This window comes from Capsicum annuum, chromosome 9 (assembly GCF_002878395.1).
Source record: "Capsicum annuum cultivar UCD-10X-F1 chromosome 9, UCD10Xv1.1, whole genome shotgun sequence".
Classification (NCBI taxonomy): Eukaryota; Viridiplantae; Streptophyta; class Magnoliopsida; order Solanales; family Solanaceae; genus Capsicum; species Capsicum annuum.
In genome coordinates, this window is record NC_061119.1 from 28,380,410 (window position 1) to 28,392,872 (window position 12,463).

A 12,463-nucleotide genomic window follows, 5' to 3' on the forward strand; every position below is an offset into this window, starting at 1 on the left:
GGGATTTCTATACCCTATTTAACCTAAAAGTACCAATTTAATGATTGCTTTAGTGGATTAATCTCTTGAACGGGTAAACTAATAATAATTAATACAAACCCATTGATTTTATACTCAACTTACCCCCTTGCACCAAAAAATAAGAAAATTCATCCCCCAAACTATGCAAACTAGCAATTCTAAGGCTAGATTATTGATTTACTAGTCAACGAGAAAAATTTCTTACTTTAACGATGAAGTATGAAGAACAACTGATGGTCTCCACCCCCAAATCGGTACTACTAGAGTCCCAAATGTTTCCTGAAAAGTATACCATTTTGGGAGTTTTTCTTGAAATAAAACAACTATTTATGCTGCTATAGCAGCATTGTTATAGCAACATTATCGCTATTCCATCCTTTGACCGTATTGACAGTCAGCACGATGGGAATTTTACATCTTTTGAGCCTGCCGCTAAAATCCAATTTTCTCCAAAAATTCCCTTCTTTACAACACATCTTAAATTCAAAACATCCCAAACAATATCCTTTATGCCAAAAACAATTCTGGAAGTTTTGCTCATCCAAATTTGATTTTGTATAATCCTATGTGATCCTTATCATCGTAGCTAACTACAAATCAAATTAAATAGCAACATACTTACCCAGATTATTTTCATCTAGCCCTAGACAGTAAGTACCTCACTCCAATTTTGTTCGAAACTACCCTAGCCTAAATTTTATAACTATGCATCCGAAAAAAAATTAAACATAAAATTTTATAAGGAAGGCTTATACGTAACGATGACCATGGTCGTTACAACAATTACTGCAATTCTTATTTCTACTTAACAAAATAAATGATATTTTTTTTGTATTAGAAAAAAAATTGTAAATTTTATTTCCATTTAACTTATAAATGATAAATATTATATTAATTTGAAGTTAGGGATGTTAATTTGAGGTGATAATAACTATGCTAGTTTTCATCTTGATGTACATCATGGAATCAATTTTATTACTAATGAAAATTCAAAATATTTAGTTATTTGATCATCTAATAAACTACTATTTTAGTCTTAGTAATGTTTCTCACAATGGCCTATTTTTTTATGACAAAAATTACTCTTTCAAGTCTAAAGAAAATTAGGCCGACTAAACTTCTGCTACTTTTAAAACATTTTTTTCTCCTTAATTAATCATAAAAATTATTGGATGTATTTTCACCTAATGATCCAACTCTTTAGAACATTTTGCATAAGCTTTTGAAGTACTGCTAATTGGTTTTAATTTTCTTTAGTGGAATAATAACTCGATTGAGGGAGATTAATGTTATCTGATATTCATTACATAAGAATAAGAAATTCAGCTAGTATATTTATAGAACTTTATAAATTTTGTCTCTTTTTGTGAATTATTGAGAATATTTATGTTTAAATGTCCCTTAGTATTCTAAAACATAATTGTCAAAGTGAGGTTAATATTTCTTGTGTCTTATATTAGATATATGAAAAAAATAATAATGTAGGTGTAAAAGAACTAAATATTGACACACTTGTACTTTATAGCAATTCTACCATTAACTTAAATTGTTTGTTTCATAAAGAAAACTGTTACTACTCCCTTAGTTCATTTGATGTGACGTTTTCTTACGCATTCTTGAAAAAAAAAAAGATGCATTTCGGTATTTTAAAATAATTTAACTCTTGATTTCTCATTTATTTCTTTTATAGCAACAAAACTTTAACATATATTCTTAATTGCAGAATGATGTTGGAACTATTAAAGTACCCCAAGAACATGTCGTGAGGAAGTCAAGGCTACTTACCACCATAGTCAAAGGCACGACTTTTGTTAACTTCATGATTGTACCTTTCAAAGGTGAAGACATTATTTATACCATAAAAGCAAAAGAGGTTAGTACATATGACTACAACAATTGTTGCTACGTAAAAGTTCCTAATCTAGTTAAAGTTACTACAGTGGTGTCATTGGTGGAAATATAGTATATGTTATAGAGAACATATTATATAACAGTATATGAAAATTAGTTCAACAAAAATACTTGGCTATTATAGTGAAAGGTTATTGTAGAGGATAGTTATTACGTGGAGAGGCCTAACCACTTTATTTTTCATTATGGACTGAAATAATAGAATGTAGATGAGCCAAGTGATCCCTATGGACTTAATCTTGAGTACTATGAAAAGCTACATGGATGGAAAGCTCAAAGGAGACAACGCCAAAGTGGAAAATGTGAGATGGTAAATATAAGCTCTTCTATGCTTTATTTCTTTTATCTAATTTCGAGTCTTACTACTTTCGTGAAGTACACTCATATTTACTTATTTATTTATTTAAGTATGTATATATGTATGTATCAATATTTCCTATTCATTGGAAGGTTTTAGAAGTATCCTTTGACATGTATGATTTTTTTTCATTATGTGAGACATGGAAACTAGGATTCACCAATAGCCATTTCCGAGTAAATGCTAATTTAGTTTCACTTTGTTACTCTTTTCTTTTTCCTTCATACAAAAAATGGTAGGGTATGGTTTGGTTTTTTTTCTATACATTAGAAATCACCAAACATATTTCTTGTGATTTTAATTATTTTTTAAAGTTACTATTATTGGGTTTTGAACTGGTGTGACTGAAAAATGAATGTGTTTTTTTGGAAAGATACCAAGAGAAAGAATGTAGTTTGAATAGGCACCATTTCAGTTTTGATGTGTATGACCTTTCCAATGGTTGCAACTTTTTCGAAAAGTTGCACCTTTTTAAAAGTGTCACACCTTTTTCGAAGAGTTACTCCTTTATGAAGGGGTGCACCTTTCTAAACCATTGCTTCTCTTCATGAAGCAACACCTTTATGGCTAAAAATACTTGAGTTTTGTCAGGTATAAACATAAAATTTGTAAGAAAAAAATATTCATCTTTCTTGAAAAAACTCTAGTGTGATTTGCTACCGTTGAGTGTGTTCGTAGTTCAATAGAATTTGAGGCACCATATTCTTTTGAAGTGATTCATTTCATCCTTGGAGGATATATTCTAAAACAAAGGATACTTGAGGTGAATAATTTTCTGAAGGACACACAATGAATTTGGTGGACTTGAATCTTTCTCTTTCATCTCTTTTTTATAAAGTTGGTTTTACTATTTGTCAAGAAAATAGCTTGAACTTCATATTGATAGTTATCCGATTGTTTGAACTTTTGTTTGAAGTTCTTGAAACTTTATTTTGATAGTTCATAAGTTGATTGAACTTGTGCTGATGTTCTTAATATTTTCCTTTTTCTATTTTTTGAGAAAATAGTTTGAACTTCATTTTTGGTTGTTCATAAGTTTGGTTGAACTTATTATTTAAAATTCAAAATTGTAAATATAGAATTTAAAATTCACTTAATTGTTCATATGTTAATTTGAACATGTGTTTGAAGCTATTATTGAAAAATACAAATTTGACTAAACTCAAAAAAAAAACTATCTTAAGGATATTATTAAAAAAATATATATATAAATATTTTTTGGTGCTTGTTTGGTAAAAAGAAATAAATTATTATTTATAAATTAGGTACTTGGTTAATCTGTATTGGGTCTTATTTTGTGGAGACTAAAATTTTGTTATTTCTACTCCCTCGGTTAGTAGAATATAAAAAATTCTCCGAGAAATCAATGTGGGAATTCGGTTTGAAGAATATAAAAAGTTCAACAATTTGATAAACTCTCTGTATTGGCTTCTAGATTTTAAAACCTGTGGGTTTTCACTCAAGTCTTTATTGTTAGTGTTGTTAAACACTAAAGTGTATATCAAATATTGACAGGAAAAGGATAAATGAAACTGAACAACAAATTAATTAGGTTGTGAATGATGTTGTCCCAACGATAAAAGATATTGCATCATTAGGTTGTTATGATAGTTCTCCAGCAATGAAAATGAAAGAGAAACAGAAAAAATATTTTGGTGTGTTCATAGAATGACAACAAATGATGTTATTTTAGCTAACCAAACTTAAAATGCAAATGCTCACAAGTATAGATCCTCATATTCTAGAAAAATTAAAGATTTCAGACCAATTGTGTGGTTTGAAAGATCTTGTGAGTCACTCTATGATGAAAAAAGGATAATGAGTTGAGTGAGAAATCATCAACGATGGTTTCAAATCTAGTTAAGGATGATTCTCCAAAAAAATAAAGAAATGAAGAAGCCTTTGGAAAGAGAAAGAGCAAAACAAGAAAATGTTCAAATACAAGTATTACAATTATAGTAATGTTGGCCACAAAGCTCTAAAATAGTCATGTTCTAATTAACAAAAAAAAATGAAATTAGATAAATATGTTGAAACAACTATAAAGATTGAAAATTTGTGTGCCATGATCACTGAAAGTAATCTAGTTGAATATCCAAATGAAAGGTGGAAATATTTAGGAGCTACTAGACATGACTGTGCAGTTAAAGAAACTTTTGGTACTTATGATACCACTAATTTTAAAGAAGTGAAAGTTGTAATAAGTAAAAATAGAACATATGTAGGAAAGTGCTACCTCAATGAGGGTTTTTTTAAACTTGATGTAATGGTTGTTTAAATTATATAAGTCAAAACTTCTTCTTACTTTCTAGAGTCGAATGATTTCTGACATAGTCGTTTAGGACATGTCAATTACAAAATCTTGTGAAAATTAATTAGTTTTGAAGTTTTGCCCAACTTTAAGTGCAATAAATAAAAGTGTCAAATATGTGTCGAATCTTAGTATGTGAAACATCTATATAAGTCTTTCTAAAGGAATTCCAATACCTTATACTTTATCCGTATAGACATTTTTTATATTAAATCAATGCCATCTCATGGTGGAAAAAAATATTTTGTAACTTTTATTGACAATTGTAGTAGATACTATTATATTTATTTGCTAAATGGTAAGGATGAAGCAATAGATTTGTCTAGGCAACATAAAACAGAAGTTGAAAATCAATTGGTTAAAAAGATCAAAACAATAGAAAGTGATAGAGGTGGAGAATATGAAACTCCTTTTATAGAGATATGTGTAGAAAATGGTATTTTTCATCAAACTAATACCCCATATTAACCTTAATTAAATGGGATTGAGGAAAGAATAAACAAAACATCAAAGAAAATGATGGATGTCTTACTCAAAAGTTTGGTTTACCGCAAAATGTATTAGGGGAAGCTATCCTTACAACTTATAGAATACTCAATAGAGTGCTCCATAGTAAGATACATTTAATACCATATGAAAATGGAAAGGAAAAAAACTCAACTTAAAATATAAAGTGTGGGTGTGTCTAACGAAAGTCCAAGTTTCTATACATAAAAGGGAAATAATAGGACCTAAGACTGTAGACTATGTGTTCATTGGATATGCTAAGAGAAGTACAACATATTAATTTTTTATTCATAAATTCGAACATTCGGATATCAATGAAAATATGATAATTAAATATAAAATTAATACAATAATTTAGGTTTTAAATGGATATTCAAAAGGAAAATAAAAGTTAATGGTACTATTGAAAAATACAAGACAAGACTTGTACTAAAGTGCTTTAGACAAAAAGAAGACCTTGATTATTTAGACACATACTTGACTGTAACAAGGATAACATCCATTTAGATGTTAGTAGTCTTAGTGGTGGTATATGGTCATGAAATTAATCAAATGAATGTGAAAACAACATTCCTAAATAGAGAATTGGAGGAAGAATTTTACATGGAACAACCCGACGTTTTTGGTTTTTGGTAAAAAAAAGAAAGTGTACAAATTTATTAACTTAAAATATAAAGCACCCAAATAGTGTTATTCTAAGCTTGACAAAATCATGTTGACAAAACGAATTCAAGATAAACAAACGTGATAAATTTATTTACATTAAAGACATTTCAAATCACAAAATAAATAATTGGTTAAATGCGGATGATATGTTGATTATGAGTAGAGACATTTCTGACATAAATGCTATGAAATAAATGTTTGATAGCAAGTTTGATATTAAAAATTCTGGACTTGCAGGTGTGCTCTAAGGGATAAGAATTCAAAAAAATTTATAAGGGTTTGCATTGTCACAGTCTCATTACAGTAAAAAGGCACTTGACAAATTTAAGTATTTAAATTTTTGCACTGCCAAGTCTCCATTACACGTGAGATTAGCTCTTCAAAAGAATAAACGCGAAAGTAACTCATAGTGGGAATGCGTAAGAGTGTTGGGATGTTTGTTGTATATCATGAATCGTATACGGCTAGATATAGCAAGTGCTATTAGTAAACTGAGTTAGTACATGTGTAATCCCAATCAACTTACTAGATGACAGTGAAAAGAGTTTTGGGGTATCTAAAACATACTCAAGACTATGTTTTGCATTATGATAAATATTCAGCGGTAATTGAAGGATATAATGATCAAAATTGGATCATCTAATCAATTGAGGTAAAATCAACGAGTGGATATATATTTACATTGGGTGGAAGAGCAGTTTCTTGAAAATCATCCAAACAGACATGCATTGCCTACTCTATGATGGAATTTGAATTTATCGTGTTAGATAAGGTCGGTGATGAAGCTTAATGGCCTCAAAATTTCTTAAAAGATATTCATTATTGGTCCAAACCTTTAGAACCAGTTGTGATAATGAAGCGGCGATAGGTAGGGAAAGGGGTATGATCTACAATGAAAATCTCGTCATATAAGGCAGAAACATAATACCATTAGAGAACTAATATCTAGTGGAATTATCACAGTTGACTATGTGAAGTCAAAGGATAATATTTTGGATTCATTTACAAAAGGCCTATGTTGGGAGGGAGTTGAGATATCATCGAAGAGAATGAGTTTAAGGCCCAGCACAAGTTAGAATAATGGTAACTCTACCTAGTAGACTGGAGATTCCAAGATCTAGGTTTAAAGAAATCAAATAAAGTTGTGACTCACGATTCATCATTGTCAATATTCTTAAACCATTAATATGATGAGACAGTGTTCATAGAACAAGGATAAGACTTATGATTTGAAGATTTTAATGGTTTCTAAGTTTTGCAGGTCTTACCAAAAAATTTTATCTATAGGATTAAATATTTAGGAATCACCTATGTAAGGGTGAAGTGAAAGTTGCTTCAAGGAGAATGTTAGTAAAAGGCTCATTCTCTAAGCTCTCATGAAACCATAAAGTTTTCATGGTAAAATATTAGTTGTGTGACTTGTGTTATCTAGGTGTACACTAAAGCTCAATGGTTCAAATAAATCACATGTACCGATTGATCGGGTGCATCACTATGGAAAGTTCAAAGAAAAACTTAATTATCTAGATGCAACTTGTCTTTTCTTGTAAATCACATACTTGTCCATAAATTTTATATAAAATAGTCATTCCCCATTCATGTGGGGGATTGTTGAGTTTTGAAGAGGTGTGAATGGAAAATGAATGAGTGTTTTTTTTTTTTTTTTGAAAAGACACCAAGAGAAAGGATCCAATTTGAATAGGCACCTTTTCGATTCGGATGATTATAACCTTTCGAATGGGTTGTGACATTTTTGAAGAGTTTCACCTTTTTCAATGAATTGCACCTTTTTCGAAGAGTTGTACCTTTATTAAGGGATTCATAGTTCTCAACCATTGCTTCTCTTTGTGAATCAAAACCTTGATGGCTATAAATACCAATATTTTTCCTTAGGTATAGACATGAAATTTTGAAAGAAATAAATAGTCCTCTTTCTTGAGAAAAAAAATCTAGTGTGATTTGCTACCGATGAGTGCGTTTGTAGTTCGACAAAATTTGAGGTACCACTATTCTGTCAAAGTGATTCATTTAATCTTGGAAGGATATATTCCTTACCCTCTGGTACTTGAGGGGAATAATTTTCTTAAGGACGCACCACGAATTCTGTGGACTTGAATCTTTCTATTTCATCTGTTTTTCTTAAAGTTGGTTTTACCATTTTTTCAAGAAAATAGTTTGAACTTCATGTTGACAGTTCTTCAACTATTTGAACTTGTCTTTGAATTTTTTGAAACTTCATTTTGATAGTTCATAAGTTGGTTGAACTTTTGTTGAAATTCTTAATATTTGATTTTTCTATTTTTCAAGAAAATAGGTTGAATTTATTTTTGGTTGTTCATAAGTTGAGTTGAACTTATTATTAAAAGTTCAATATTGGAAATATAGAATTTAAACTTCATTTGATTGTTCATATGTTAATTTGAACATGTGTTTGAAGTTATTGTTGAAAATTACAGATTTTGCTAAACCCGAAAAAATAACTACTATACGGAATTTAAGAATATTCTTCTTGTATTGCAGTTTTACTTTCATAAGAGCAAAAGTAGTATGTGTCGATCTATTGCTGAAGTGAGAAGACATATTTTCCAAGGTGACAAACTGAAGGTAGAAATAGAACCAATGACAAAAACAGTAAAAAGAACTGTGGTAAGTTGTTACATTGCATGTATTTCATCATATTAGGGATCCACGACATTTGCATTATTCATACAAAATTTTCCTTTTTAAATTTGTAGGTTGAGGTTGTAGAAAAGAGATCCAAGAAAAGAAAAGGAGAATCCTCATTGTCGGAAAATAAATTTGCTGAAAAGAAACACAAAGGCAATGGACACGACAATTACGACAACATCGAGGTTGAAAATTTTCTCAAAGATGCACGGAACAACCTTATGAACATGGATGAAACACAAAGACAAGGTAATTTGTGTTAATTCTACTATTAGATTATAAGAGATTTACAAAAGTAGGGATTTCCGACACACAACTTTTGTTTCTAAAATAAACATTCATCGGTGATCCTATTTAATGAAAGGACACTAGTTTAGAATCGCGTGCACTATTTTTCTTTCACATGTTCATCACATTTACAATTACAATATCCGCTATTCTCATATTAAAATTCATAGAAATGAAATTGGAGTAGTTGATTTTTTTTTCATTTATAGTGATTATAATGTGTTGGAACTATTATATCATTGAGTTTGAAGTCTTGTGTGCTCTATATCATTCCTATTATTAACATTGGATTATGAGAATTAGAAAGTGATCACGTGCTTTTTTATTTGCAGGGACGATGTTCTTAAATATTGGGGCTGATCAAGTATAAGCTTGAAAGCAAAGAAATGTAAATATTGTGGTAACTCATAGTAGTCGTCACAAATAACTTTTAGCCATGGAAGTACTAGCCACATATTAATTGTCGCAGCTACAACCTTTTAGTAAATAACCGGAGACTAAATCTTATTTTATATTTTTCACTTCTTCCGGAAAAAGTGTCTTTCCATTGGAGGTTATAGTTGAAAATAAAGAGGCGGAATAAAGAAGACTTGCAAAAATTGTGTTATTTTCTCATCTGTTCAAGCCTTAGTAGACAATGTTATTTAGTACATGTGTGGACAAGCCATAACAGGTATCACATGAAATTTGTCAAGTTTCTGCAAATTGGCTCGGACTGTTCAATGAAATGAATATAATTAAATCATTGAGTGAATATTTATTGAAATTTTATTCAACAACAACAAACCAAGTGAGATTCGGCAAGTGGGTTTGCAGAGGGTAGAGTGTACGTTGATCTTACCCCTATCTCATGGAGGTAGAGAGGTTGTTTTTGGAAAACCTTCAGTTCGAGTAGAACAAATTAAAGAATATTGAACATTGAATCAGTGACAGAACATGAAAATGTACTATGAAGAAGAAATACAAATGATGTAGAATCGAGAAGACCTGCAAAAATAGTTATCTCTTAACAAGTACAGAAAATCCACTCAGAACTTGTGGCAATCCAACATAAAGTTAACAGTAAGAAAAGTCGCAGCAATTTGAAATGACCATCATAGGCAGCCAGGACACACAAGATTATTGGTTTTTCTTTAACAGCCACCATTAGGTTCTGCCAGTCTTCATTGGCATCCCATCTGCTCAAGAAACTTAGCTAGGCGTAGGTGTTTGTATGCCCATTGCTCGGTCAATTTCTGCTCCTCTGCTTCTGCATCCCTCCTCAAGCCTGCTAGTTGCTCTTTGTATTCTGCTTCAATACTGTCTAAAGTTGCCCTCTTCTCCTCCCTCAAAGCGTTCATTTTTGCTTCAATTTCCTACATCTTCTCCCTAACTTTGCAAGTTCCATATAACAATCTGCAAGTTCAGTAATAAATTGATGTTCTCCACAAGAAGGGGCAACCTCATGATGTGTAGAACTGGTCAAGATAAGGGGCGCATTTTCAGGTTCTCTGTCTGTAGCCATGGAATGCCAGGCCTAGGAGTTGGTAGCACTGTTGATGGAGAGTGATTTAAAGTCAGATGGATATGACGATCTCAGATGGATATGACGATCGGACATGCAGTTGAAGGAGCAGTAGAATTAGAAAGCCATGGAGGAAGAAGAGTCTGTGCCTTAAGAGTTGGTGCATTGGCGTGGAGGAAACCACCATAAGATGTAGCAATAAGTAATCAAGGAACACTCCACTCTTTCACAATATTCTCTGAAAAGGTCTCGAGAATATGGTTGTATTTTCCCTCGTCCACTGGATCAACAAACTTACTGTTTTCCTTCTGCTCTCTTTTAGCAGTTCGACCTGGTACTTCAGCTGCTATTGTCTACCATTTGTTACCATATTTGGTCTTTAGTTGGATAAAGAGACCCTTCTCCTCTTCAGTTTTTCCACCTTTCCAAACAAGACTTAGCGTCCCTGTTGAGGGGTGTGTTCACACACTGTGATACAATGTGCCATTTTTTTTTGTCCATACTGTCTAATATATGCCCGCAACAAAGCATCTTCTTCAGTTCGCCTCCGCTGCCTCTCCCTCATTTCAAGGTGAAAACACCAGTTTCCCTGGACCCAAACTCCTCATAATTAACCTGAATGAATTTTTAGCACCATTTTACTTTCAATACAAAACCAAAGAACCAGAGCCACATATCTTAAGCATGCTTTTGATCACGAGCAAAGTTCATTTGATGCAAGTCCTTCATATTTAACATAGCAAATTTAATCATTACCTCCCTTAAAAGAGTGAATATTGAAAGTCTCTTTATTAAAAGAACTTAGGAAAATATTTTGATACAAATTGAATACTACCACCAATCCAATTTAAGTGTCTTAGTTTGACTGCGCACGAAGTTAAGAAAATAAAAAAGGACTATTGGATCTTGTGGAGTTAAAAACAGATGTATGTAGTACTTTTCATCTTCTGGTCTTAAACTTGCCAAGTAGAATTTGAGAATTGAAATACTAATGTTGAAAATAAGAACTTTCCTAGATTAGTTAACTCATGTTCATTTAGCTCAATTATACTTACCTTTAAAGAACGACTGAAGTTGATATTCAGTGACATAAATCTACAGTATGGCAAGATCGAGAATAAAACTTGCAAAGAGTGAAGAACCTCAATAAAGATGGGAGCAGTAGAAATTGTAGTGATATCAAATAGTAAGATACAAACAGTTATTAGTGAAGTAGTTGTTATAGTTAACCAGAGTTGGCATAGTGGTTCAGCACTATGTACCTTAAGCAAGAGGTCGGGGGTTAGATCCCCGCCTTTGGCGAATGGAGAAAACTCTGAGGCCAGTTCCCAACCGCAAAATGCGCTGACCGAGGAATGGAGGATTAGTCTCACGGCTGCTGGCTATGGGATACCTTGGGCAACCAAAAAAAAAAGTAGTTGTTATAGTTGTAGCCAGATTTTTCAAAATGGCAGATAAATAAGGGAAATGCAGTGAACATTACAGACAAAAAGATATATTCTTTAATCTTCTCCATATATAGCCTAACATCCATATATCAAGAACAAGAAGACACAAGTAAAAGCAAGCATCTTTAGATTTTTTCCACAAACCAGACCATCACTCAATAAAGCCATGCACATAACAATGTCGGAAGAGTCACAACCTTGATCTGACATCCCACAATTGTAATATAGGGCGAAATTCAATCAAAACCGAAGATGATGTTGAAGTCAATCATACCAAGTATAATCAGCTCCACACACATGTCATACACTACACAGGTCATTGCACCACAAGATCGATGTAATCAATCCACCCTAAAGGAATAATTTACGGGTATCAAAATTACACATAGGAACTGTTAGGAAATCAAAGAGGAATAATCAATATGATGAGAAATAGAAAAACAAGATGAACACACACAGATTTACGTGAAAACCATGGACGGGAAAATCCACGCGCTGAGGAGGAGAAATTCACTATATTAGAGAAATACAAGGAGGAGCCAAAGTATCTATAACACATCGAGAACCATTAGAAAACCAACCCTCTAAATCACACTTATATAATATGTGTATAAAAGGAAATCCTAAGCCCAAAAGCATACAGGTCCATATTGCTATCAAGCCAATTCCTCCGCTACCACCACAAACCCCCAAAAGATCTTACAATTATAGTTTTACTAACATAGGTTGCATTACGATCTTTTCAAGCTGGATAAATAAAATTTGGGTCACAAACTCTAAGA

The 12,463-nt window shown here is 31.9% G+C and overlaps 1 pseudogene; it reads right to left on the minus strand.

Moving 5' to 3' along the window:
- Positions 1–9,862: 9,862 nt before the first annotated feature.
- LOC107841610 lies at positions 9,863–10,798 on the minus strand (annotated as a pseudogene).
- Between the last annotated feature and the right edge of the window lie 1,665 nt (positions 10,799–12,463).